This window comes from Mesoplodon mirus (assembly GCF_964341445.2).
Source record: "Mesoplodon mirus genome assembly, chromosome: 6".
In the NCBI taxonomy this organism is placed as follows: Eukaryota; Metazoa; Chordata; class Mammalia; order Artiodactyla; family Ziphiidae; genus Mesoplodon; species Mesoplodon mirus.
Window position 1 is genome coordinate 76,273,583 of NC_138982.1, and position 25,970 is coordinate 76,299,552.

General features: G+C 43.3%; 1 protein-coding gene across 1 annotated transcript in view; it reads right to left on the reverse strand.

Annotated features, from left to right (window-relative positions):
• Positions 1-23,201, reverse strand: part of CPNE4 (copine 4) — a gene marked incomplete at its 3' end in the record, with an annotated part of 595,946 nt that extends 572,745 nt beyond the window's left edge. Inside the window, exon 1 of the mRNA XM_082625196.1 lies at positions 22,864-23,201. The remainder of the gene's footprint in view (positions 1-22,863) is intronic.
• Positions 23,202-25,970: the final 2,769 nt, after the last annotated feature.

Below are 25,970 nucleotides of genomic sequence, written 5' to 3' on the forward strand. Positions count from 1 at the left end.
GTTGTCATGTTATCATTGTCATTTGTTTCTAGGTGTTTTTTGGTTCCCTCTTTGATTTCTTCAGTGATCTCTTGGTTATTAAGTAGTGTATTGTTTAGCCTCCATGTGCTTGTAGTTTTTACAGATTTCTTCCTGTAATTGATATCTAGTCTCATAGCATTGTGCTCTGAAAAGATGCTTGATATGATTTCAATTTTCTTAAATTTACCAAGGCTTGATTTGTGACCCAAGATAGGATCTATCCTGGAGAATGTTCCATGAGCACTTGAGAAGAAAGTGTATTCTGTTGTTTCTGGATGGAATGTCCTATAAATATCAATTAAGTCTATCTTGTTTAATGTATCATTTAAAGCTTGTGTTTCCTTATTTATATTCATTTTGGATGATCTGTCCATTGGTGAAAGTGAGGTGTTAAAGTCCCCTACTATTATTGTGTTACTGTCGATTTCCCCTTTTATGGCTGTTACCATTTGCCTTATGTATTGAGGTGCTCCTATGCTGGGTGCATAAATATTTACAATTGTTATATCTTCTTGGATTGATCCCATGATCATTATGTACTGTCCTTGTCTCTTTTAATAGTCTTCATTTTAAAGTCTATTTTGTCTGATGTGAGAATTGCTACTCCAGCTTTCTTTGGATTTCCATTTTCCTGGAATATCTTTTTCCATCCTCTCGCTTTCAGTCTGTATGTGTCCCTAGGTCTGAAGTGGGTCTCTTGTAGACAGCATATATACGAGGCTTCTTTTTGTATCCACTCAGCCAGTCTATGTCTTTTGGTTGGAGCATTTAATCCAGTTACATTCAAGGTAGTTATTGATATGTATGTTCTTATTACCATTTTCTTAATTTGGGGGGGTTTGTTATTATAGGTCTTTTCCTTCTCTTGTGTTTCCTGCCTAGAGAAGTTCCTTTAGCATTTGTTGTAAAGCTGGTTTGGTGGTGCTAAATTCTTTTGGCTTCTGCTTGTCTGTAAAGATTTTAATTTCTCCATCGAATCTGAATGAGATCCTTGCTGGGTAATCTTGGTTGTATCCTTTAAATATTTAAATCACTTTAAATATAACCTGCTACTCCCTTCTGGCTTGCAGAGTTTCTGCTGAAAGATCAGATGTTAACCTTATGGGGATTCCCTTATATGTTATTTGTTGTTTTGCCCTTGCTGATTTTAATAATTTTCTTTGTATTTAATTTTTGGTAGTTTGATTAATATGTGTCTTGGCGTGTTTCTCCTGCGATTTATCCTGTATGGGACTCTCTGCACCTCCTGGGACTTGATTGACTATTTCCTTTCCCATATTAAGGAAGTTTTCCACTATAGTGTTCAACTATAATCTCTTCAAATATTTTCTCAGTCTCTTTCTTTTACTCTTCTTCTTCTGGGACCTCCATAATTTGAATATTGCTGCATTTGATGTTGCCCCAGAGGTCTCTGAGACTGTCCTCAATTCTTTTCATTCTTTTTTCTTTATTCTGCCCTGAGGTAATTATTTCTACTATTTTATCTTCCATGTCACTTATCCGTTCTTCTGCCTCAGTTATTCTGCTATTGATTCCTTGTAGGGAATTTTTAATTTCATTTATTGTGTTGTCCATCACTGTTTGTTTACTCTTTAGTTCTTCTAGGTCCTTGTTAAGTGTTTCTTGTATTTTCTCCATTCTATTTCCAAGATTTTGCATCATGTTTACAATAATTACTCTGAATTGTTTTTCAGGTAGACTGCCTATTTCCTCTTCATTTCTTTGGTCTGGTGGGTTTTTGCCTTGCTCCATCACCTGCTGTGTGTTTCTCTGTCTTCTCAGTTTGCTTAATTTACTGTGTTTGGGGTCTCCTTTTTGCAAGCTGCAGCTTCGTAGTACCAGTTATTTTTGGTGTCTGCCCACAGGCTAAGGCTGTGAAGGTTTCCTGGTGGAGGAGACTGGTGCCTGTGTTTTGGTGGATGAGGTTGGATCTTGTCTTTCTGGTGGGCAGGACCGTGTCCAGTGGTGTGTTTTGGGGTGTCTTTGAACTCAGTATGATTTTAGGCAGCCTCTCTGGTAATGGATGGGTTTGTGTTCCTGTCTTGCTAGTTGTTTGGCATAGGGTGTCCAGCACTCCAACTTGCTGGTCATTGAGTGGAGCTGGGTCTTCATGTTGAGATGGAGATCTCTGGGAGAGCTTTCCCTGTTTGATATTACATGGAGCCGGGAGGTCTCTGGTGGACCAATGTCATGAACTCAGCTCTCCCACCTCAGAAGCACCGGCCTGACACCCGGCCGGAGCACCAAAACCCTGTCAGCCACACAGCTCAGAAGAAAAGGGAGGAAAAAAAAGAAAGAATAAAATAAAATTATTAAAATAAAAAATAATTATTAAAAATAAAAAAGAATTAAAAAGTAATAAAAAAGAAAGAAAGAAGAGAGCAACCAAACCAAAAAACAAATCCACCAATGATAACAAGAGCTAAAAACTATACTAAAAACAAACAAAAAAAAGGACAGACTGCACTGTAGGACAAATGGTAAAAGCAAAGCTATACAGACAAAATCACACAAAGAAACATACACAAACACACTCGCAAAAAGTTAAAATATATATATATATATTTAAAAAAGGAAGAGAGTAATCAAATCAATAAACAAATCTACCAATGACAATAAACTCTAAATACTAAACTAAGATAAACACAGAACCAGAAACAAATTAGATGCAGAAAGCATCTAAACCCCAAGTCTACAGTTGCTCCCAAAGTCCACCGTCTCAATTTTGCAATGATTCATTGTCTATTCAGGTATTCCACAGATGCAGGGTACATCAAGTTGGTTGTGGAGATTTAATCCACTGCTCCTGAGGCTGCTGGGAGAAATGTCCCTTTCTCTTCTTTGTTCTTACAGCTCCTAGGGTTCAGCTTTGGATTTGGCCTTGCCTCTGCGTGTAGGTCACCTGAGGGCATCTCTTCTTTGTTCAGACAGGACAGGGTTAAAGAAGCAGCTGATTAGGGGGCTCTGGCTCACTCAGGCAGGGGGTACAGAGGGGTAAGGAATGCAGGGTTATTCTTCTGTGGCAGAGGCCAGCGTGATGTTGCAACAGCCTGAGGCATGCCGTGTGTTCTCCCAGGGAAGTTGTCCCTGGATCACGGGACCCTGGCAGTGGTGGGCTGCATAGGCTTCTTGGAGGGGATAATGACCTGTACTTAACAACAGGCTCCTTGGTGGCTGCAGCAGCAGCCTTAGCATTTCATGCCCATCTCTGGTGTCTGTGCTGATAGCCACGGCTCACACCCATCTCTGGAGCTCGTTTAGGCAGTGCTCTGAATCCGTTCTCCTCCTGCACCCTGAAACAATGGTCTCTTGCCTCTTAGGCAGTTCCAGACTTTTTCCCAGACTCCCTCCTTGTTAGCTGTGGTGCACTAGCCCCCTTCAGGCTGTGTTCATGCAGCCAACCCCAGTCCTCTCCCTGGGATCTGACCTCCGAAGCCAGAGCCCCAGCTCACAGCCCCCACCAACCCCAGTGGGTGGGCAGACAAGCCTCTTGGGCTGGTGAGTGCTGGTTGGCACCGATCCTCTGCGTGGGAATCTCTCCGCTTTGCCCTCTGCACCCCTGTTGCTGCACTTTCCTCCGTGGCTCCGAAGCTTCCCCCTCGTCCACACCCCGTCTCTGCTAGTGAAGGGGCTTCCTAGTGTGTGGCAACATTTCCTCCTTCACAGCTCCCTCCCAGAGGTGCAGGTCCTGTCCCTATCCTTTTGTCTCTGTTTTTTCTTTTTTCTTTTGCCCTACCCAGGTACGTGGGGAGTTTCTTGCCTTTTGAGAAGTCTGAGGTCTTCTGCCAGTGCTCAGTAGGTGTTCTGTAGGAGTTGTTCCACATGTAGATATATTTCTGATGTATTTGGGGGGAGGAATGTGATCTCCACGTCTTACTCCTCCACCATCTTGAAGGTATCCGCCTTATACAGTTTTATCCCCATTTTTACAAACGAGGAAATAAAACTCAGAGAGTTTCAGTAATTTTCCCAAAGCCAAACAGCTATTGAGTGGCAGAACCAGGATGTAATCCTAGTCTGTTTACCTTCAAAGGCTAAGCCCTTATCATAACAAAACTCAATAAATACTTACCTTTATCAAATTATATTGCAGCCTAGTGGTTTATTGGCACAATCCTGAGTAAGAGTGAGAAAAAGAAATAGCATTGTTCATGGAGTCAACCAAAATTTCTGGAGCAGCTGCCAGATGCCTGGCCCTGTTTGGGGTTCAGCAGTGAACAAGACGGGAAGAGTCCTGCTCTTGTAAAGCACATAGTGGGGAGTGGAGATGGGTGCAGCTTGGGTGAGGGATTTCAGCTTGCTGGGCCTCTGTTTACTCATCTGGAAAATGGGAAGGGGTGTTCCTAATTTTATGGGATTGTTCAGCCCTCACATTATCTGATTCCATAGGAAGCATTTGTTTTCCTATCTCTTTAAATTCAATCAGGCCATGAGCTGTGATGAATGTTGTTAGCTCCTCCCCAAATCAACTGTTTCCACCCTTTTCCTCTGTTCAGGCCTTTCCCCCAACATGATTCACAATCAATCAAGTCACAGAACCTAAGGGGGTACACAGCAGAAGAATTACAACATTGGCTCCTCAGGAGCTCTGTGGTCTACCTGGCCAGGTAAACTTAACTCACTTGGCCCAGGGTGGCCATCTCAGGCACTAACATCCTTGTGTTTCCACTTTGTCTTTAAGTTACTTGTTGAAATAACTGCACAAATATAACAAAGACATCAAATTAGGCATCCTCTGCCCCCAGTGCCTACTAATAAATTAAGCACTGGACGGAGGAAGATGGCAGAAGAGTAAGACGCGGAGATCACCTTCCTCCCCACAGATACATCAGAAATTCATCTACACGTGGAACAACTCCTACAGAACACCTACTGAACGCTGACAGAAGACCTCAGACCCCGCAAAAGGCAAGAAACTCCCCACATACCTGGGTAGGGCAAAAGAAAAAAGAATAAACAGAGACAAAAGGATAGGGACGGGACCTGCACCAGTGGGAGGGAGCCGTGAAGGAGGAAAGGTTTCCACACACTACAAGCCCCTTCGCGGGCAGAGACTGCGGGTGGCGGAGGGGGAAGCTTTGGAGTAGCGGAGGAGAGCACAGCAACAGGGGTGTGGAGGGCAAACCGGAGAGATTCCCGCACAGAGGATCTGTGCCCTCAGGCACACACCAGCCCGAGAGGCTTGTCTGCTCTGCCGCCGGGGCGGGCGGGGCTGGGAGCTGAGGCTCGGGTATCGGGTTTCAGTCAGAGCACAGGGAGAGGACTGGGGCTGGCGGCAGGAAGAGAGCCTGAAGAGGTTAGTGCACCACGGCTAGACCGGAGGGAGTCAGGGGAAAAAGTCTGGAGCTGCCGAAGGGGCAGGAGACTTTTTCTTCCCTTTTGTTTCCTGGTGCGCGAGGAGAGGGCATTAAGAACGCTGATTAAAGAAGCTCCAGAGATGGGCGCCAGCCGCGGCTAAAGGCACGGACCCCGGAAACGGGTATGGGACGCTGGGGCTGCTGCTGCCGCCGCCACGAGGGCTGTGTGCGAGTGCAGGTCACTGTCCACCCCGCCTTCCGGGGAGCCTGTGCAGCCCGCCACTGCCAGGGTCCCGGGACCCAGGGACGGCTTCCCCGGGAAAGCGCACGGAGTGCCTCAGGCTGGTGCAATGTCACGGCGGCCTCAGCCACCGCAGGCCCGCCCCACACTGCGTGCCCCTCCCTCCCCTCGGCCTGAGTGAGCCAGAGCCCCCGAATCAGCGGCTCCTTTAAACCCGTCCTGTCTGAGCGAAGAACGGACGCCCTCCGGCGACCTACGCGCAGAGGCGGGGCCAGGTGCAAGGCTGAGACCCGGGAGCTGTGAGAGCAGAGAAGAGACAGGGGAATCTCTCTGTGGAGCCTCGGAGGCAGCGGATTAAAGCTCCACGGTCCGCTTGATGTGCCCTGTGTCTGTGGAGTGCATGAATGGTCAGCGAATCACCCCAAATTGAGGAAGTGGACTTTGAGGACAAGATTTAAGATTTTTTCCCCTTTTCCTCTTTTTACAACGAATTATCCCAAATTAAGGAGGTGGGCTTTGAGAGCAAGATTTCAGACTTTTTCCCCTTTTCCTCTTTTTATAACGAATTATCCCAAATTGAGGAGGTGGACTTTGAGAGCAAGATTTTCGATTTTTTCCCCCTGTTCTATTTTTGTGAATGTGTATGTGTATGTTTCTGTGTGAGATTTTCGCTGTATAGCTTTGCTTCCACCATAGGTCCCAGGGTTCTATCCATCTGTTTTTTTTTAATAATTACTTTTTTATTTTTAATAACGCTACTATATTTTATACTTTATTCTATTTTACTTTATATTCTCTCTTTCTTTTTTTCCTACCTTCCCTTCCTCCCTCCCTCCCTCCGCCCCTTTCTTTCTTTCTCTCTTTCTTTCCTTCCTCCCTCCCTCCTGTCTTTCTTTCTTTCTTTCTTTCTGTCCTTCCTCCCTCCCTCCTTCCTTTCTTTCTTTCCGTCCTTCCTCCCTCCCTCCCTCTCTCCTTTCTTTCTTTCTTCCTTCCTTCCTTCCTTTCTTTCCTTCTTCCTTTCTTTCTCTCTCTCTTTCTTTCTTCTACTAATTCTTTCTTTCTATGTTTTCTCCCTTTTATTCTGAGCCGGGTAGATGAAAGGCTCTTGGTGCTGCAGCCAGGAGTCAGTGCTGTGCCTCTGAAGTGGGAGAGCCAACTTCAGGACACGGGTCCACAAGAGACCTCCCAGCTCCACATAATATCAAGCAGTGAAAATCTCCCAGAGATATCCATCTCAACACCAGCACCCAGCTTCAGTCAACAACCAGCAAGCTACAGTACTGGTCACCCTATGCCAAGCAACTAGCAGGACAGGAACACAACCCCACCCATTAGCAGAGAGGCTGCCTAAAATCATAATAAGTCCACAGACACCCCAAAACACACCACCAGACGTGGACCTGTCCACCAGAAAGACAAGATCGAGCCTCAACCACCAGAACACAGGCACTAGTCCCCCCCACCAGGAAGCCTACACAACCTACTGAAACAACCTTAGCCACTGGGAACAGACACCAAAAACAACGGGAACTACGAATCTGCAGCCTGCAAAAAGGAGACCCCAAACACAGTAACATAAGCAAAATGAGAAGACAGAAAAATACACAGCAGGTGAAGGAGCAAGATAAAAACCTACCAGACCTAACAAATGAAGAGGTAATAGGCAGTCTACCTGAAAAAGAATTCAGAATAATGATAGTAAAGATGATCCAAGATTCTATTTCCAAGATCCAAAATCTTGGAAATAGAATAGACAAAATGCAAGAAACACTTAACAAGGACTTAGAAGAACGAAAGATGAATCAAGCATCGATTAAAAACACAATAAATGAAACGAAAAATACTCTAGATGGGATCAATAGCAGAATAACTGAGGCAGAAGAACGGATAAGTGAGGTGGAAGATAAAATAGTGGAAATAACTGATGCAGAGCAAAATAAAGAAAAAAGAATGAAAAGAACAGAGGACAGTCTCAGAGAACTCTGGGACAACATTAAACGCACCAACATTCGAATTATAGGGGATCCAGAAGACGAAGAGAAAAAGAAAGGGACTGAGAAAATATTTGAAGAGATTACAGTTGAAAATTTCCCTAATATAGGAAAGGAAACAGTTAATTAAGTCCAGGAGGCACAGAGAGTCCCATACAGAATAAATCCAAGGAGAAATATGTCAAGACACATATTAATCAAACTGTCAAAAATTAAACACAAAGAAATCATATTAAAAGCAGCAAGGGAAAAACAACAAATGACACACAAGGGAATCCCCATCAGGTTAACAGCTGATCTCTCAGCAGAAACTCTACAAGCCAGAAGGGAGTGGCAGGACATAATTAAAGTGATGAAGGAGAAAAACCTGCAACCAAGATTACTCTACCCAGCAAGGATCTCATTCAGATTTGATGGAGAAATTAAAACATTTACAGACAAGCAAAAGCTGAGAGAGTTCAGCACCACCAAACCAGCTTTACAACAAATGCTAAAGGAACTTCTCTAGGCAAGAAACACAACAGAAGGAATATACCTACAATAACGAACCCAAAGCAATTAAGGAAATGGGAATAGGAACATACATATCAATAATTACCTTAAATGTAAATGGACTAAATGCTCCCACCAAAAGACACAGAGTGGCTGAATGCATACAAAAACAAGACCCATATATATGCTGTCTACAAGAGACCCACTTCAGACCCAGAGACACATACAGATTGAAAGTAAAGGGATGGAAAAAGATATTTCAAGCAAATGGAAATCAAAAGAATGCTGGAGTAGCAATTCTCATATCAGACAAAATAGACTTTAAAAAAAAGACTACTAGAAGAGACAAAGAAGGACACTACGTAATGATAAAGGGATCGATCCAAGAAGAAGATATAACAATTGTAAATATTTATGCACCCAACATACGTGCACCTCAATACATAAGGCAAATACTAACAGCCATAAAAGGGGAAATTGACAGTAACACACTCATAGTAGGGGACTTTAACACCCCACTTTCACCAATGGACAGATCATCCAAAATGAAAATAAATAAGGAAACACAAGCTTTAAATGATACATTAAACAAGATGGACTTAATTGATATTTATAGGACATTCCATCCAAAAACAACAGAATACACATTTTTCTCAAGTGCTCATGGAACATTCTCCAGGATAGATCATATCTTGGGTCACAAATCAAGCCTTGGTAAATTTAAGAAAATTGAAATTGTAACAAGTATCTTTTCCGACCACAATGCTATGAGACTAGATATCAATTACAGGAAAAGATCTGTAAAAAATACAAACACATGGAGGCTAAATAATACACTACTCAATAACGAAGTGATCACTGAAGAAATCAAAGAGGAAATAAAAACTTACCTAGAAACAAATGACAATGGAGACACGACGACCCACAACCTATGGGATGCAGCAAAAGCAGTTCTAAGGGGGAGGTTTATAGCAATACAATCCCACCTTAAGAAACAGGAAACATCTCGAGTAAACAACTTGACCCTGCACCTAAAGCAATTAGAGAAAGAAGAACAAAAAACCCCCAAAGTTAGCAGAAGGAAAGAAATCATAAAGATCAGATCAGAAATAAATGAAAAAGAAATGAAGGAAACGATAGCAAAGATCAACGAAACTAAAAGCTGGTTCTTTGAGAAGATAAACAAAATTGATAAACCATTAGCCAGACTCATCAAGAAAAAAAGGGAGAAGACTCAAATCAATAGAATTAGAGATGAAAAAGGAGAAGTAACAACTGACACTGCAGAAATACAAAAGATCATGAGAGATTACTACAAGCAACTCTATGCCAATAAAATGGACAACCTGGAAGAAATGGACAAATTCTTAGAAATGCACAACCTGCCAAGACTGAATCAGGAAGAAATAGAAAATATGAATAGACCAATCACAAGCACTGAAATGGAAACTGTGATTAAAAATCTTCCAACAAACAAAAGCCCAGGACCAGATGGCTTCACAGGCGAATTCTATCAAACATTTAGAGAAGAGCTAACACCCATCCTTCTCAAACTCTTCCAAACAATATCAGAAGAAGGAACACTCCCAAACTCATTCTACGAGGCCACCATCACCTTGATACCAAAACCAGGCAAGGATGTCACAAAGAAAGAAAACTACAGGCCAATATCACTGATGAACATAGATGCAAAAATCCTCAACAAAAAACTAGCAAACAGAATCCAACAGCACATTAAAAGGATCATGCACCATGATCAAGTGGGGTTTATTCCAGGAATGCAAGCATTCTTCAATATATGCAAATCAATCAATGTGATACACCATATTAACAAATTGAAGAAGAAAAACCATATGATCATCTCAATAGATGCAGAGAAAGCTTTCGACAAAATTCAACACCCATTTATGATAAAAACCCTGCAGAAAGTAGGCATAGAGGGAACTTTCCTCAACATAATAAAGGCCACATATGACAAACCCACAGCCAACATCGTCCTCAATGGTGAAAAACTGAAACCATTTCCACTAAGATCAGGAACAAGACAAGGCTGCCCACTCTCACCACTCTTATTCAACCTAGTTTTCGAAGTTTTAGCCACAGCAATCAGAGAAGAAAAGGAAATAAAAGGAATCCAAATTGGAAAAGAAGAAGTAAAGCTGTCACTGTTTGCAGATGACATGATACTATACATAGAGAATCCTAAAGATGCTACCGAAAAACTACTAGAGCTAATCAATGGATTTGGTAAAGTAGCAGGATACAAAATTAATTCACAGAAATCTCTGGCATTCCTGTACACTAATGATGAAAAATCTGAAAATGAAATCAAGAAAACACTCCCATTTACCATTGGAACAAAAAGAATAAAATATCTAGGAATAAACCTACCTAAGGAGACAAAAGACCTGTATGCAGAAAATTATAAGGCACTGATGAAAGAAATTAAAGATGATACAAATAGATGGAGAGATATACCATGCTCCTGGATTGGAAGAATCAATATTGTGAAAATGACTCTACTACCCAAAGTAATCTACAGATTCAATGCAATCCCTATCAAACTACCACTGGCATTTTTCACAGAACTAGAACAAAAAATTTCAAAATTTGTGTGGAAAAACAAAAGACCCCGAATAGCCAAAGCAATCTTGAGAATGAAAAACGGAGCTGGAGGAATCAGGCTCCCTGACTTCAGACTATACTACAAAGCTACAGTAATTAAGACAGTGTGCTACTGGCATAAAAAACAGAAAGATAGATCAGTGGATCAGGATAGAAAGCCCAGAGATAAACCCACGCACATATGGCCAACTTATCTTTGATAAAGGAGGCAGGAATGTACAGTGGAGAAAGGACAGCCTCTTCAATAAGTGGTGCTGGGAAAACTGGACAGGGACATGTAAAAGTTTGAGATTAGATCATTCCCCAACACCATACACAAAAATAAGTTCAAAATGGATTAAAGACTTAAATGTAAGGCCAGAAACGATCAAACTCTTGGAGGAAAACAAAGGCAGAACACTCTATGACATAAACCACAGCAAGATCCTTTTGGACCCACCTCCTAGAGAAATGGAAATAAAAACAAAGATAAACAAATGGGACCTAATGAAACTTCAAAGCTTTTGCACAGCAAAGGAAACCATAAACAAGACCAAAAGACAACCCTCAGAATGGGAGAAAATATTTGCAAATGAAGCAACTGGCAAAGGATTAATCTCCAAAATTTATAAACAGCTCATGCAGCTCAATAGCAAAAAAACAAAAAACCCAATCCAAAAATGGGCAGAAGACTTAAATAGGCATTTCTCCAAAGCAGATATACACACTGCCAACAAACACATGAAAGAATGCTCAACATCATTAATCATTAGAGAAATGCAAATCAAAACTACAATGAGATATCATCTCACACCAGTCAGAATGGCCGTCATCAAGAAATCTAGAAACAATAAATGCTGGAGAGGGTGTGGAGAAAAGGGAACACTCTTGCACTGCTGGTGGGAATGTGAATTGGTACAGCCACTATGGAGAACAGTATGGAGGTTCCTTAAAAAACTAAAAATAGAACTACCATATGACCCAGCAATCCCACTACTAGGCATATACCCTGAGAAAACCATAATTCAAAAAGAGACATGTACCAAAATGTTCATTGCAGCTCTATTCACAATAGCCCGGAGCTGGAAACAACCTAAGTGCCCATCATCGGATGAATGGATAAAGAAGATGTGGCACATATATACAATGGAATATTACTCAGCCATAAAAAGAAACGAAACTGAGCTATTTACAATGAGGTGGATAGACCTAGAGTCTGTCATACAGAGTGAAGTAAGTCAGAAAGAGAAAGACAAATACCGTATCCTAACACATATATATGGAATTTTAAAAAAGTCATGAAGAACCTAGGGGTAAAACGGGAATAAAGACACAGACCTACTTGAGAATGGACTTGAGGATATGGGGAGGGGGAAGGGTAAGCTGTGACAAAGCGAAAAAGAGGCATGGACATATATACACTACCAAACGTAAGGTAGATAGATAGTGGGAAGCAGCCGCAGAGCACAGGGAGATCAGCTCGGTGCTTTGTGACCGCCTGGAGGGGTGGGATGGGGAGGTTGGGAGGGAGGGAGATGCATGAGGGAAGGTATGTGGGAACAGATGTATATGTATGACTGATTCACTTTGTTATAAAGCAGAAACTAATAAAAAAAAATTTAAAAAAAAAAAAGCAGCAAGGTAAAAACAACAAATGACACACAAGGGAATCCCCATCAGGTTAACAGCTGATCTCTCAGCAGAAACTCTACAAGCCAGAAGTGATTGGCAGGACATAATTAAAGTGATGAAGGAGAAAAACCTGCAACCAAGATTACTCTACCCAGCAAGGATCTCATTCAGATTTTTTTTTTTTTTTTTTTTGCTGTACGCGGGCCTCTCACTGCTGCGACCTCTCCCGTTGCGGAGCACAGGCTCCGGACACACAGGCTCCGCAGCCATGGCTCGCGGGCCCAGCCGCTCCGCGGCATGTGGGATCCTCCGGGACCGGGGCACGAACCCGTGTCCCCTGCATCGGCAGGCGGACTCTCAACCACTGCGCCACCAGGGAAGCCCTCATTCAGATTTGATGGAGAAATTAAAACGTTTACAGACAAGCAAAAGCTGAGAGAGTTCAGCACCACCAAACCAGACTTACAACAAATGCTAAAGGAACTTCTCTAGGCAAGAAACACAACAGAAGGAATATACCTACAATAACGAACCCAAAGCAATTAAGGAAATGGGAATAGGAACATACATATCAATAATTACCTTAAATGTAAATGGACTAAATGCTCCCACCAAAAGACACAGAGTGGCTGAATGCATACAAAAACAAGACCCATATATATGCTGTCTACAAGAGACCCACTTCAGACCCAGAGACACATACAGATTGAAAGTGAGGGGATGGAAAAAGATATTTCAAGCAAATGTAAATCAAAAGAATGCTGGAGTAGCAATTCTCATATCAGACAAAATAGACTTTAAAAAAAAGACTAGTAGAAGAGACAAAGAAGGACACTACATAATGATAAAGGGATCGATCCAAGAAGAAGATATAACAATTGTAAATATTTATGCACCCAACATAGGTGCACCTCAATACATAAGGCAAATACTAACAGCCATAAAAGGGGAAATTGACAGTAACACACTCATAGTAGGAGACTTTAACACCCCACTTTCACCAATGGACAGATCATCCAAAATGAAAATAAATAAGGAAACACAAGCTTTAAATGATACATTAAACAAGATGGACTTAATTGATATTTATAGGACATTCCATCCAAAAACAACAGAATACACATTTTTCTCAAGTGCTCATGGAACATTCTCCAGGATAGATCATATCTTGGGTCACAAATCAAGCCTTGGTAAATTTAAGAAAATTGAAATTGTAACAAGTATCTTTTCCGACCACAATGCTATGAGACTAGATATCAATTACAGGAAAAGATCTGTAAAAAATACAAACACATGGAGGCTAAATAATACACTACTCAATAACGAAGTGATCACTGAAGAAATCAAAGAGGAAATAAAAACTTACCTAGAAACAAATGACAATGGAGACACGACGACCCACAACCTATGGGATGCAGCAAAAGCAGTTCTAAGGGGGAGGTTTATAGCAATACAATCCCACCTTAGGAAACAGGAAACATCTCGAGTAAACAACTTGACCCTGCACCTAAAGCAATTAGAGAAAGAAGAACAAAAAACCCCCAAAGTTAGCAGAAGGAAAGAAATCATAAAGATCAGATCAGAAATAAATGAAAAAGAAATGAAGGAAACGATAGCAAAGATCAACGAAACTAAAAGCTGGTTCTTTGAGAAGATAAACAAAATTGATAAACCATTAGCCAGACTCATCAAGAAAAAAAGGGAGAAGACTCAAATCAATAGAATTAGAGATGAAAAAGGAGAAGTAACAACTGACACTGCAGAAATACAAAAGATCATGAGAGATTACTACAAGCAACTCTATGCCAATAAAATGGACAACCTGGAAGAAATGGACAAATTCTTAGAAATGCACAACCTGCCAAGACTGAATCAGGAAGAAATAGAAAATATGAATAGACCAATCACAAGCACTGAAATGGAAACTGTGATTAAAAATCTTCCAACAAACAAAAGCCCAGGACCAGATGGCTTCACAGGCGAATTCTATCAAACATTTAGAGAAGAGCTAACACCAATCCTTCTCAAACTCTGCCAAAATATAGCAGAGAGAGGAGCACTCCCAAACTCATTCTACGAGGCCACCATCACCTTGATACCAAAACCAGGCAAGGATGTCACAAAGAAAGAAAACTACAGGCCAATATCACTGATGAACATAGATGCAAAAATCCTCAACAAAAAACTAGCAAACAGAATCCAACAGCACATTAAAAGGATCATGCACCATGATCAAGTGGGGTTTATGCCAGGAATGCAAGCATTCTTCAATATATGCAAATCAATCAATGTGATACACCATATTAACAAATTGAAGGAGAAAAACCATATGATCATCTCAATAGATGCAGAGAAAGCTTTCGACAAAATTCAACACCCATTTATGATAAAAACCCTGCAGAAAGTAGGCATAGAGGGAACTTTCCTCAACATAATAAAGGCCATATATGACAAACCCACAGCCAACATCGTCCTCAATGGTGAAAAACTGAAACCATTTCCACTAAGATCAGGAACAAGACAAGGCTGCCCACTCTCACCACTCTTATTCAACTTAGTTTTGGAAGTTTTAGCCACAGCAATCAGAGAAGAAAAGGAAATAAAAGGAATCCAAATTGGAAAAGAAGAAGTAAAGCTGTCACTGTTTGCAGATGACATAATACTATACATAGAGAATCCTAAAGATGCTACCAGAAAACTACTAGAGCTAATCAATGAATTTGGTAAAGTAGCAGGATACAAAATTAATGCACAGAAATCTCTGGCATTCCTCTACACTAATGATGAAAAATCTGAAAGTGAAATCAAGAAAACACTCCCATTTACCATTGCAACAAAAAGAATAAAATATCTAGGAATAAACCTACCTAAGGACACAAAAGACCTGTATGCAGAAAATTATAAGACACTGATGAAAGAAATTAAAGATGATACAAATAGATGGAGAGATATACCATGTTCTTGGATTGGAAGAATCAACATTGTGAAAATGACTCTACTACCCAAAGCAATCTACAGATTCAATGCAATCCCTATCAAACTACCACTGGCATTTTTCACAGAACTAGAACAAAACATTTCAACATTTGTTTGGAAAAACAGAAGACCCCGAATAGCCAAAGCAATCTTGAGAACGAAAAACGGAGCTGTAGGAAACAGGCTCCCTGACTTCAGACTATACTACAAAGCTACAGTAATCAAGACAGTGTGGTACTGGCACAAAAACAGAAAGATAGATCAATGCAACAGGATAGAAAGCCCAGAGATAAACCCACGCACATATGGCCAACTTATCTTTGATAAAGGAGGCAGGAATGTACAGTGGAGAAAGGACAGCCTCTTCAATAAGTGGTGCTGGGAAAACTGGACAGGGACATGTAAAAGTATGAGATTAGATCATTCCCTAACACCATACACAAAAATAAGCTCAAAATGGATTAAAGACCTAAATGTAAGGCCAGAAACTATCAAACTCTTGGAGGAAAACAAAGGCAGAACACTCTATGACATAAACCACAGCAAGATCCTTTTGGACCCACCTCCTAGAGGAATGGAAAGAAAAACAAAGATAAACAAATGGGACCTAATGAAACTTCAAAGCTTTTGCACAGCAAAGGAAACCATAAACAAGACCAAAAGACAACCCTCAGAATGGGAGAAAATATTTGCCAATGAAGCAACTGACAAAGGATTAATCTCCAAAATTTATAAACAGCTCATGCAGCTCAATAGCAAAAAAACAAACAACCCAATCCAAAAATGGGCAGAAGACTTAAATAGGCATTTCTCCAAAGAAGATATACAGACTGCCAACAAACACATGAAAGAATGCTCAACATCATTAATCATTAGAGAAATGCAAATCAAAACTACAATGAGATATCATCTCACACCAGTCAGAATGGCCATCATCAAGAAATCTAGAAACAATAAATGCTGGAGAGGGTGTGGAGAAAAGGGAACACTCTTGCACTGCTGGTGGGAATGTGAATTGGTACAGCCACTATGGAGAACAGTATGGAGGTTCCTTAAAAAACTACAAATAGAACTACCATATGACCCAGCAATCCCACTACTAGGCATATATCCTGAGAAAACCATAATTCAAAAAGAGACATGTACCAAAATGTTCATTGCAGCTCTATTCACAATAGCCCGGAGCTGGAAACAACCTAAGTGCCCATCATCGGATGAATGGATAAAGAAGATGTGGCACATATATACAATGGAATATTACTCAGCCATAAAAAGAAACGAAACTGAGCTATTTGTAATGAGGTGGATAGACCTAGAGTCTGTCATACAGAGTGAAGTAAGTCAGAAAGAGAAAGACAAATACCGTATGCTAACACATATATATGGAATTAAAAAAAAAATGTCATGAAGAACCTAGGGGTAAAACGGGAATAAAGACACAGACCTACTTGAGAATGGACTTGAGGATATGGGGAGGGGGAAGGGTAAGCTGTGACAAAGCGAAAGAGAGGCATGGACATATATACACTACCAAATGTAAGGTAGATAGATAGTGGGAAGCAGCTGCATAGCACAGCGAGATCAGCTCAGTGCTTTGTGACCGCCTGGAGGGGTGGGATAGGGAGGGTGGGAGACGCAAGAGGGGAGGGATGTGGGAACAGATGTATATGTATGACTGATTCACTTTGTTATAAAGCAGAAACTAATAAAAAAATAAATAAAAATAAATAAATTAAGCACTTTTTTGCCACTTTATTGATAAAGATAAAGCATTTCTTTTAACCATTCTGCTGCCCTTATTATTTTTCATTTTTGTTGATATTTGTATTGACTACATCTTTCAATATTTTAAAAACAGACTCTTGACTTAGGTTCTTCCAGACCCAACCTTTAGAGGTAAGGGTTTTGTTGTTATATTTCTATTATATTTCCTTTAAAAATCATTTTCCTGTTAAAATGGAATTAAGTCAACTATATAGGCATTTATCTTATGATATTGATGAAATTAACACAGAGGGCAGTAGTACAAGTTGATTGGACTTCAGAACCTCCAATAGCACAGTTAAATATACATATAAGCCAAAGTACATGCTGAGTGAGACCCCTCCCCTTTTTCCTCCCTCCACAGACCCGATTCCTTGAAATACAGGGTGATGAAAAAATTGAGTCTAAAAAACTTGAGAGATCATTTCCCAGGGTCTCTTAGACAAAGCCAGTATCTCGGTATCTCTCAACCCACATGGTTTGTTCATCTCTCTCTCATATTCTCCATCTGCCCCTCAAGCTGCAACTTTGAAACATGAGAACTCCACACTGATCCCAGTGCCTAACTCAGCTTTGGGCATAAAGGCTGTGATCAGTGATTGTTCAACAAATGGATAAGTGAGGCCCTTCTGCTGAGGGGAAGGGTGTGGGGCCAGGAGGAAGAGGCTCAAATGGGAAGGGAAGAAGGAAGTTTAGGTAGAACTCTTGAGAGAAGGGGCACAGGGATAAGCACAGCCTGCCCACCAAAATACCACTTTTACACTCCCCCCATTCACCACCTCAAGCCTCGTCTTCCAGAGGCCAACACTCACACAGGCCTGCACCTTTCAAACTGCAAGCCCAAGATTCAAGCCAGGTATTTCTGGGTCCAGAGTCCTGCCTCCGGAGAATCAAAGGGCTGTGAGACTGCAGACAGCATGTCAGGTGTCCAGTCACGGGGCCACCCGACAAGGTTGGAAGTGCCCCATCCGATGCTGAAGGCGGATCTCTGTCCCCTCTCTGAAGCAAGGCAGTTTGAGTCAGAGGCGCTCGGTAACCAGCCCCTCCTCTCTGGGCACCTCCTTGGGGTTCTGCCAACCCCAGCTCCAAGCCTGGAGGACTGGCCTGGGAGCTGCACGAGGACTCCGCTGGTGCTCCGGCGCCCTCTAGCGGCTGTCCGCTCTAACGCCAACTCTCAGCCCTTCCTGCCTCCCTACCCAGTTCGGGGAGGTGGGGCGGGGGGCTGCACTTGCCTTGGGCACCCGCCAGCCTGATTTTGTTCCTCCTTTAAGTGCCCTACAGAGGTTTAGGATCTCCTGCATAAGGAACGTCTTTTAGTCAATACACCTTAAACCTGATAAGGCTGCTTCTAGAATTAACCTGAAATACTGTATTTCTCTCCTGATGTTTCCAAGGAGAAGCAGTTCTAGTTTTCAAAGTCAGAAGAAAGTTATCAATATGATATTTTGAGCCAGAGATGGAAAAGAAACATTTTAGAAAGTTTGTGCTTTTTGAATGGACCCTTAATTTAAGACAGAATAAAGGAATTCCCCTGTGGATTCCTTAACTGGATACACATAAAATCTGTTTACTTTATTGACTCAATTGTGACATTTAAAATAGAAAGCTAGGACTGTGCATGAGTTCTTCTTCACAAAACATGCACATTAACAGGGATGGCTGCAGACAATGACTTTGTACAAATTTAATCACATCTATCGGGTAAATATTGCACTGGCTCCGAGAGAGCAAAATAATAAGACTCAAGCCTGCTCCTCCCAGTGAAGGTGGGAGCCCCCCTCCTCACCATCATCCCCAACTCACTCAAGATCATCAGTGCCCATGGTGCCACCACAGTAATTATCTCCATGGAACCTGAGTTTCTTAGTGAGAGGAGTAATCAAGAGGGCTGTGGTTCTGAGCGTCTAAGAGTCAAAGTGATAAAATTGTTGTTCACAGTTTAGACATGAGCCCACCACAGCCCAGCTTAGATGGGTTCCCCCACACCTAGGAGTGCACCAAAATCATAGGACAAGGATAAACCTTCCCAAATAAGTCATCCTTATCGCCTTCCACTTTCCAAGACTTGCCTTCAGGCCTTCAATGTTTACTGAGTTAAAAGCTAGTGGTTCTCAAGATGCTTTCCCAAGAATACAGCAGCCAAAGAAAGGACTTCCCAGCATTTGCTAACTTAGGGAAAACATATACTATATGTCATATATATTGACTATTTAGTAGTTCATAGACTAAACAGAAAGCTCCCACATAAATGAGATTTCTAGTACAGAAAAGACTGAAAGTATATGTAGGCATTACTATGTTTTTACACTGCAGTCACAAGTTTTAGTAGACTGGCTGCTGCATTTAATGCCGATTGAGGTTCTACTCTATATTGTCCATTTCAAATAGCATAGAAAAGACAGCACATCTTGCCTGACTCATTGATTGAGCTTGATTTTGGACTTATCGCCAACCTCCACAAGAACACCTCACTCAAAGAAAGGATGTGTCACTCCAACACCCTTGATTTTAATAACATGCTTCCCTCAAAAGAAAAACCATTCTAGAATTTTTAGGACATCCTAAAACTAAAGTTCTGTAATCTGCCTTTACCATCTACATTCAATCAAGAGAAAGGAAAAGTTAAAGGGAACTTTATTATCATATGCTGGCAGGTCAGTTCTAATGCACTATAGGATGGTCTTGAACCATTTGACATTTTATTTTAAGTGCATTTAAAATTTTCTGGCTTGATATTTTGTGATTCCAGTGTACTAGCTCCTGTTGCCAAGGAAATATGACTTTCAGTTACTGCAGGGATCCAAAGGGGCTTTTGTTTGCTTGTTTTTTAAAATATTAACATGACCAAAAAAAGTAAATATAGAGAATAAATTCAGCCCCTTCAAAATGCATGAAATACAGATTCTCTGGTCACATCTCTGATGAAAAAATACAAAGATTCATGAAGTGACTTTCCCAACTGGTATAGACTTTCTCCCAATCACTGGGTCTGGTACCATCAGAGTACTCTTCTCCTTCTTTGTTCTGGGTTGAGACCCCTCTGACAGTGGGAGCCGTTGATTATACACAATACTAACTACTCACCTCCAACATGTTTACCCTCCATGGAAAAATCCTTTCTTTACGTGAATAAGGGTGGCCATAGAGGTCCAGGCCTTTATCATATTTCAGAAAATTTGTAAAGAGAAGACAGATAAATGCATGGTACAAACCATATAAATACATTCAGCTGGGTTCCAAAAGATTCAAATGCAGATGAGAATAAAGATTCCACCATTAACCCATTTTTTCCCTTTGGGATTATTCCTTCTGGTTAGTATAATCTAAAGGTTTTCAGTCATGATGGTGGACTCAAATCATCTGATGAAGCGAAGAATCAAAGCCTTTATTTTCTGGAATACTACATAAAACTTCTCTGGAAACAGATAACATCTTTGCTTCCTACTAACTGAAATGCAGTATTTTAAAATCAGAAGTCCACGTGCAGATCAAGAAACCCTGTAGTACAAGGCACTTTTTAATCAAAACCTCCACAAGCAGGGTCTCCTTAAGACAAACCATGGATTCAAGCAAAATGCCATGCTGCTACCAGAGACCTGAAGATAAACAGAAGTCTTCTAAGTACAATTAAAAAAACAACTCACAAATCTCAGAGCAGCTATTTTTAAAGAAATATTCAGAAGCTGTAGCAAAGTGCTTGTCTCATGCTGGGAAGGTCACTGCTCCCAATAAATTATGCTGGGATGAGCACTCACAGGAATGGTATAGGTTTGATGTCCATGAGCATTTTCACACGGTAACATGTTAGGAGACCTTTGGTTCTATCATAGGCAAGCTCTTCTCACTGAACCATTAAAAACAGCCCAGGATTCAACAGCCACTCCTACTATGGAGGGATACTTCCTTTTATGTAACACTCAGGGGAAATCACCTAGTTTTGATGTGGTTTGAGTTTGATCCTGTGAAACTATCAGAACTTCCCACCAGAGATAAATGAGAAGATTCTGGCCTTCATTAGTACACAGGATTAACACAGGTGTCCTGGCTGTACTCGCCAACCCTCCTTCTATTTTTATCCACCTCCCTACATGTGAGTACTTTTGACCTACTCTGAGCTCAGACCCCTGATCTGTTAGAGTGACTTTGTCAGTCTTTCTTTAAAAATGGACCGGCAATAAAATGAATTTAACCTAGAAGCAGGAGCTCAGTAAGGGAAATGAAAACATCAGAAGTTATCTAATCACAGCCACAGCCATCCAGAGCTCTGTCTTATCTGCTGGGTAATAAAAATGGGACCTTCCTAAACTTGAAGGGCATCAAATGAAGTAAGTGAAGTTGTTGCTTGTCTCTGGCTTTTGGGGGGATTGCTATGCAGCTTAACCAGTGTATACTAACTACAAAACATTGGCATGGATTTGAAACACCTGTGTACTAGGAAAGTTTTTTTGGGGGGGAGTGCATTTTGACATAAAGCAAAAAATAAAACACAAACGTCTTTGAGAACAGGGATTGTTAAGAGGGCAGTAGAAGGAAGGAATGGGGAGAAGAGAATATCTCCTCTGAAGTGAAAGCAGCTTTTCCAAAAGAGTAGTGTTCAGTAGCAGTTTAAGGAGAGCACTTTTAAATACTTGGACAGCTCAAAACTGCTGTTTAGGGAACCTAAAACCAAGTGAGCCAAGAACAACCACAGTAGTGCTTTAAAAATCCTGGCAAAGCAGCCAGAGGAAGAGTTGGTTTTGCATAGTTTTGAACACAGGAGTAAAGAAGCAGAGGCAGCTCCTCCCAAAGGCACTGAAATCCTATGGCATCAGTGGGTCAGTTGCAGGGGGCAGGGAGTGGGGATGGAGGGTGTTTCTCACTCAAAATCTCCCTACCCCACCCCACTACTCCATTCACCCTTCCTCTCTCCACCTCCGGAGCCCCAGGGGCAGCTCGTCTTAAGCTCGAGCCCCCAGGGACCATCTCTGCAGCCAGGATTCTTCCCAGAGCCTGGCAAGTTCTGGGACTGGAAGCCAGGATTGCAAGGCCGCCGGAGGCGCGGTGGGACCTGCGGGGGGGGGGGGAGGGCAGGGGGGACCGGAGCCTTAAAGCCCACCCACGTCCTTCAAGGCGAAGGATAAACGGATCTTCCTAACAGTACCTCTCAGGGGTCAGCTTGCTCCCCACCCGACGGTGGTCAATACTCACTAGACGCCGCAAGGACCACCTCCTAACTGTCCCCCTCAATTCCACCCTAAGGGTCCTTGGGCATCTGTGATAGCGCGGTCCTGACCACTTTAGTCGGCTGTGGCCAGCGCTTCAGGGGTCCCTCCAGTCCCATCCCCGTCCCCTCCCCGTGGTACTTTATCTAATAGAGGAAGGAGCGCAGAGGGACTTGGCTGAATCAAGGAACCTACGAGCCTATGGATGAGTTTTAAGCTAGACAGCCCAAGATGCAGTTAAATAGTATTGGAACCTATTGGGGGGGGAGGGGGGGAGGGGAGGTTAGGAAGCTTAGAGGTTGAGTCTCACCGCGGCGGTCCAGCCCCGGGACCCCGCACAGCTCCCGCTCCCTCCTCGCTTCCCCGCCGTCAGGAGGAGGGATGCTGCGACCCCAGCCGGGACTCTGCGCCTCCCCTCCCCATTCAGCTCAGGACTGGCAGGTCGGCCCCCTCTCCACCCCCGCCAGCCCGAGCTAGCCGGGCGGAGGGCAGGGGCGAGAGGAGGGAACAAAGTTCCCCTGGACTAAGACGCTACGCGCAGCTCTTCCTAAACAGCAGCGCCGGGTGGGAGCGAGCCCCTGCACCTCAAAAGTTGGTCTTCGGCCGCAGCCCGGGAACGCGGAGCAGGGTCTGGACCAACTTACCTGGCGCGGGGACCTGAGGGCGGACTGGGCTTCGGCCGTCGGGGTCCAACCAGAGCGCAGCGGCGGTGCGGCCGTGGGCGGGGCCGCGGTCGGCCTAGGGGGTCGTGCCGACCTCCGCACGGGCTCCGGGGCAGCTCAGCGACCGTGGAGGGAAGAGACGCCGAGCGGGGAGTGAGGGCTGCGCGGAGACCCGGACTCCATGCCGGATGGTGAGGGCGGGGCCGCTCGTCCCTCAGTCACTCGGGGAGAGAAGTGGGGGCGCCGGAGAGAGGGGCGGAGCGGGAGGGAGGAAACGGGGCGCGACCGGGCAGCTGAAGACCGCGGCTCCGCCGAGAGCCTCCACCTTCTGACGAAACCCGCGCGCCCTGCCGACCGCGCGCTGCCGGCTCCGAGGCTTGGGCGCGAGCGCCCCCTGGGGGCCCCGGTGGAGGAGGCGGCGGGGAGCGGAGCGCGCCGCCCCGCCCCGCCGGGAGGGAGTCCTGGACAGGGGTGAGTCCCGGATGCGGGGTCCCGCGGGCGGCGGCCTCAGCCCAGGCTCCCCGCCCGGCCCGGTCGCTCACCCCGGGCTCCTGGGGATACGTCACCTGGGGACCTCCTCTTCAGGGGAAAGCGAGAATATCTGGAAAGGGGTGGGAGTGATGCTACTTTTTGCACACATTCCAGGAAACTTATTGGATCTGTGCTCAACTGCCACCAAAAAACGGTGACGAGATTGCTCATATCTGCATCCTCTGTGTCTACAAAAGAGCCTGTCATAAGGAGCCTGGTAATTATTTTTTTAGTAAATAAGTGCATGAATAAATGAATGGACACTGTGGCTTTTTTCATCCCATAATATCTTCCCGAATACATCCACTTCACAAATAAATATAAGATAAAGAAATGCTTGGGGAGCATCAATGTTTAAAAATAAATACAAACACACTGTCTTATGTAAGGGGTAACCACGGCCCCATGTTATGAAGCACTTTAGAAAGGAAGTGTGGCTTTACTCTACCAAACTTATTAAAAGTCGAATTCAAACAAATGAGCGCTGTAGGTGTGTACTGTGAATTGCTCCTGATTGCTTCTCCAACAGTAGATAAACTAGGCAGCTGCATTCTCTCAGCATAGAACCACACATTTGTCAGAACCACAAATTGGACTTCAGAATTCATAAGGTTCAGAAAAGACAGTCTCTGACATTGGAATGACATGGAGGATATTACCTACAGTGTGGACAGGGAGACAGGGACATAGGCGGGTCTTCCTCCCCATCTTCTTAAGGCACATCTAACAAGACCTCTCTTCGTGTAAAGAGGTTATCAGCCAAGGGCTTTTCTCCAACCAGAGTTCTCAATTTCAAAGGCCAGAGAAGAAGTAATAGGATGAGGAACAGGTACACCACTAATGGTTCTGTAGAGGCAATTAGGAAGATCTTTGAGAGGCAGAGGAAGAGCCTTCAGAAAGAAAAAAAAATACTTACTAACACTTTTCTTCCCCCAGCTTTCCTCTCAAGACCTTCTGAAGTAGGATAACATGAAATGTGGACCCTAGAGAGAATCTTAGGCAGCTTAGGCAGTGAAGCTCCTTTGGTTCACTTTGATTGGAGAAATTTGGGTCACGTGGTTAAGCACAAGCCAATCATTGTAGCCTTAGGATGCAGGATTCCCCTAATGCTCCAGGCCTTCCACAGAGTTTGGGAGCATTCACTGTGCTCTGCAGCACTTTTGGAGCCCAAGTGGAGGCCCACCTGATCCAGAGCAACTGAGCGTGAGACACAGGATGTTCCCCCAAAGGAAATTCAGTGTCTTCCTACAAGAAAAGAGGAGATAGATGCTGGGCAGGCGAAGTCAGCATATGTTTACTGAATATGGACATATTAAGTCAGAAAATGTTCCTTTCCAGTTTAATTAAGAAGTAGCCTTGGAGATGAACTTGAAGTTTGAGCTGGATGGAACTTGCAAAGATGAAGGGAAGAAAAAGGAAAATGATCATGAATTTCTTTGCATGTTGATTGTGTCCTCTGAAATGTAGGTCCCATGAAGGCACGTGGTAGTCTGTTTTTTTGTCTTGTGATTTTAACCCTTATGCCATTGCAGTGTCACTTAGCAGGCAGTCAATAAACATTTATTAAATTTTCAAAAATACCTTAGAGCTTATTGAACGCAAGCCTCTTATTTTATGGGTGAGAGAAAAAGAATTAAGGTATGCTGATCATGTACTATTTCCAGACAATCTGTAAGCTATTCTATTGACCACCAACAACTGCCAACATAGGTTTTATTATCTCTACAAAAAGCCCAGGGTTTGGGTCGTCAGAATACCCAGACCAGGGAACATAGTTAATGGGAGGACAGGAGTGTTGATGGAAGCAGGCTCTGAAAGCACAATTAAAATGACATAACCAGGAACCACAGAGCAGATAATGGAGTCAGAACCACAGGGAGAGTCCAATACAACCATCGTTAGCTCCCTGTGTTAAAGACACAGACACACAGGGCTTCCCTGGTGGCGTAGTGGTTGAGAGTCCGCCTGCCGATGCAGGGGACACGGGTTCATGCCCCGGTCCGGGAGGATCACACGTGCCGTGGAGCGGCTGGGCCCGTAAGCCATGGCCGCTGAGCCTGCGCGTCCGGAGCCTGTGCTCCACAACGGGAGAGGCCACAACAGTGAGAGGCCCGCGTACCGCAAAAAAAAAAAAAAAAAAAAGACACAGACACACAAACTGAAGAGAGCACCACAACTTGTGACAAATATGGTTTCCTCTGTCAGCAGGCTTCCGCTCCCTAATTAGAAACAAACAGTCGCCTGCAAGCCAGTGTGCAGAACACACGTGCAGCCTTATGCCAGAAACTTGGAATTTTTTCTTCAAGGTATGACACTGAAGGTAAATTCAAAGATGCTCTCCGCCAGGCACAGAAAGCAGAATTTCCTCCCACCTCTCCCATGGAACCAACAGCCCATCTCTACAAATGAAGATCTATAACCAGCTCATGAACTCTGGTAGCAGATGCTGCCCCCACAGCAAGTTGCTCACCAGCCAGAGTCCTTTTAACAACTGTGACCTCAGAACCCCCTGATCTGTATCACTTACCTCCTTCCAACTCTCCTCTTCATGGATTCTG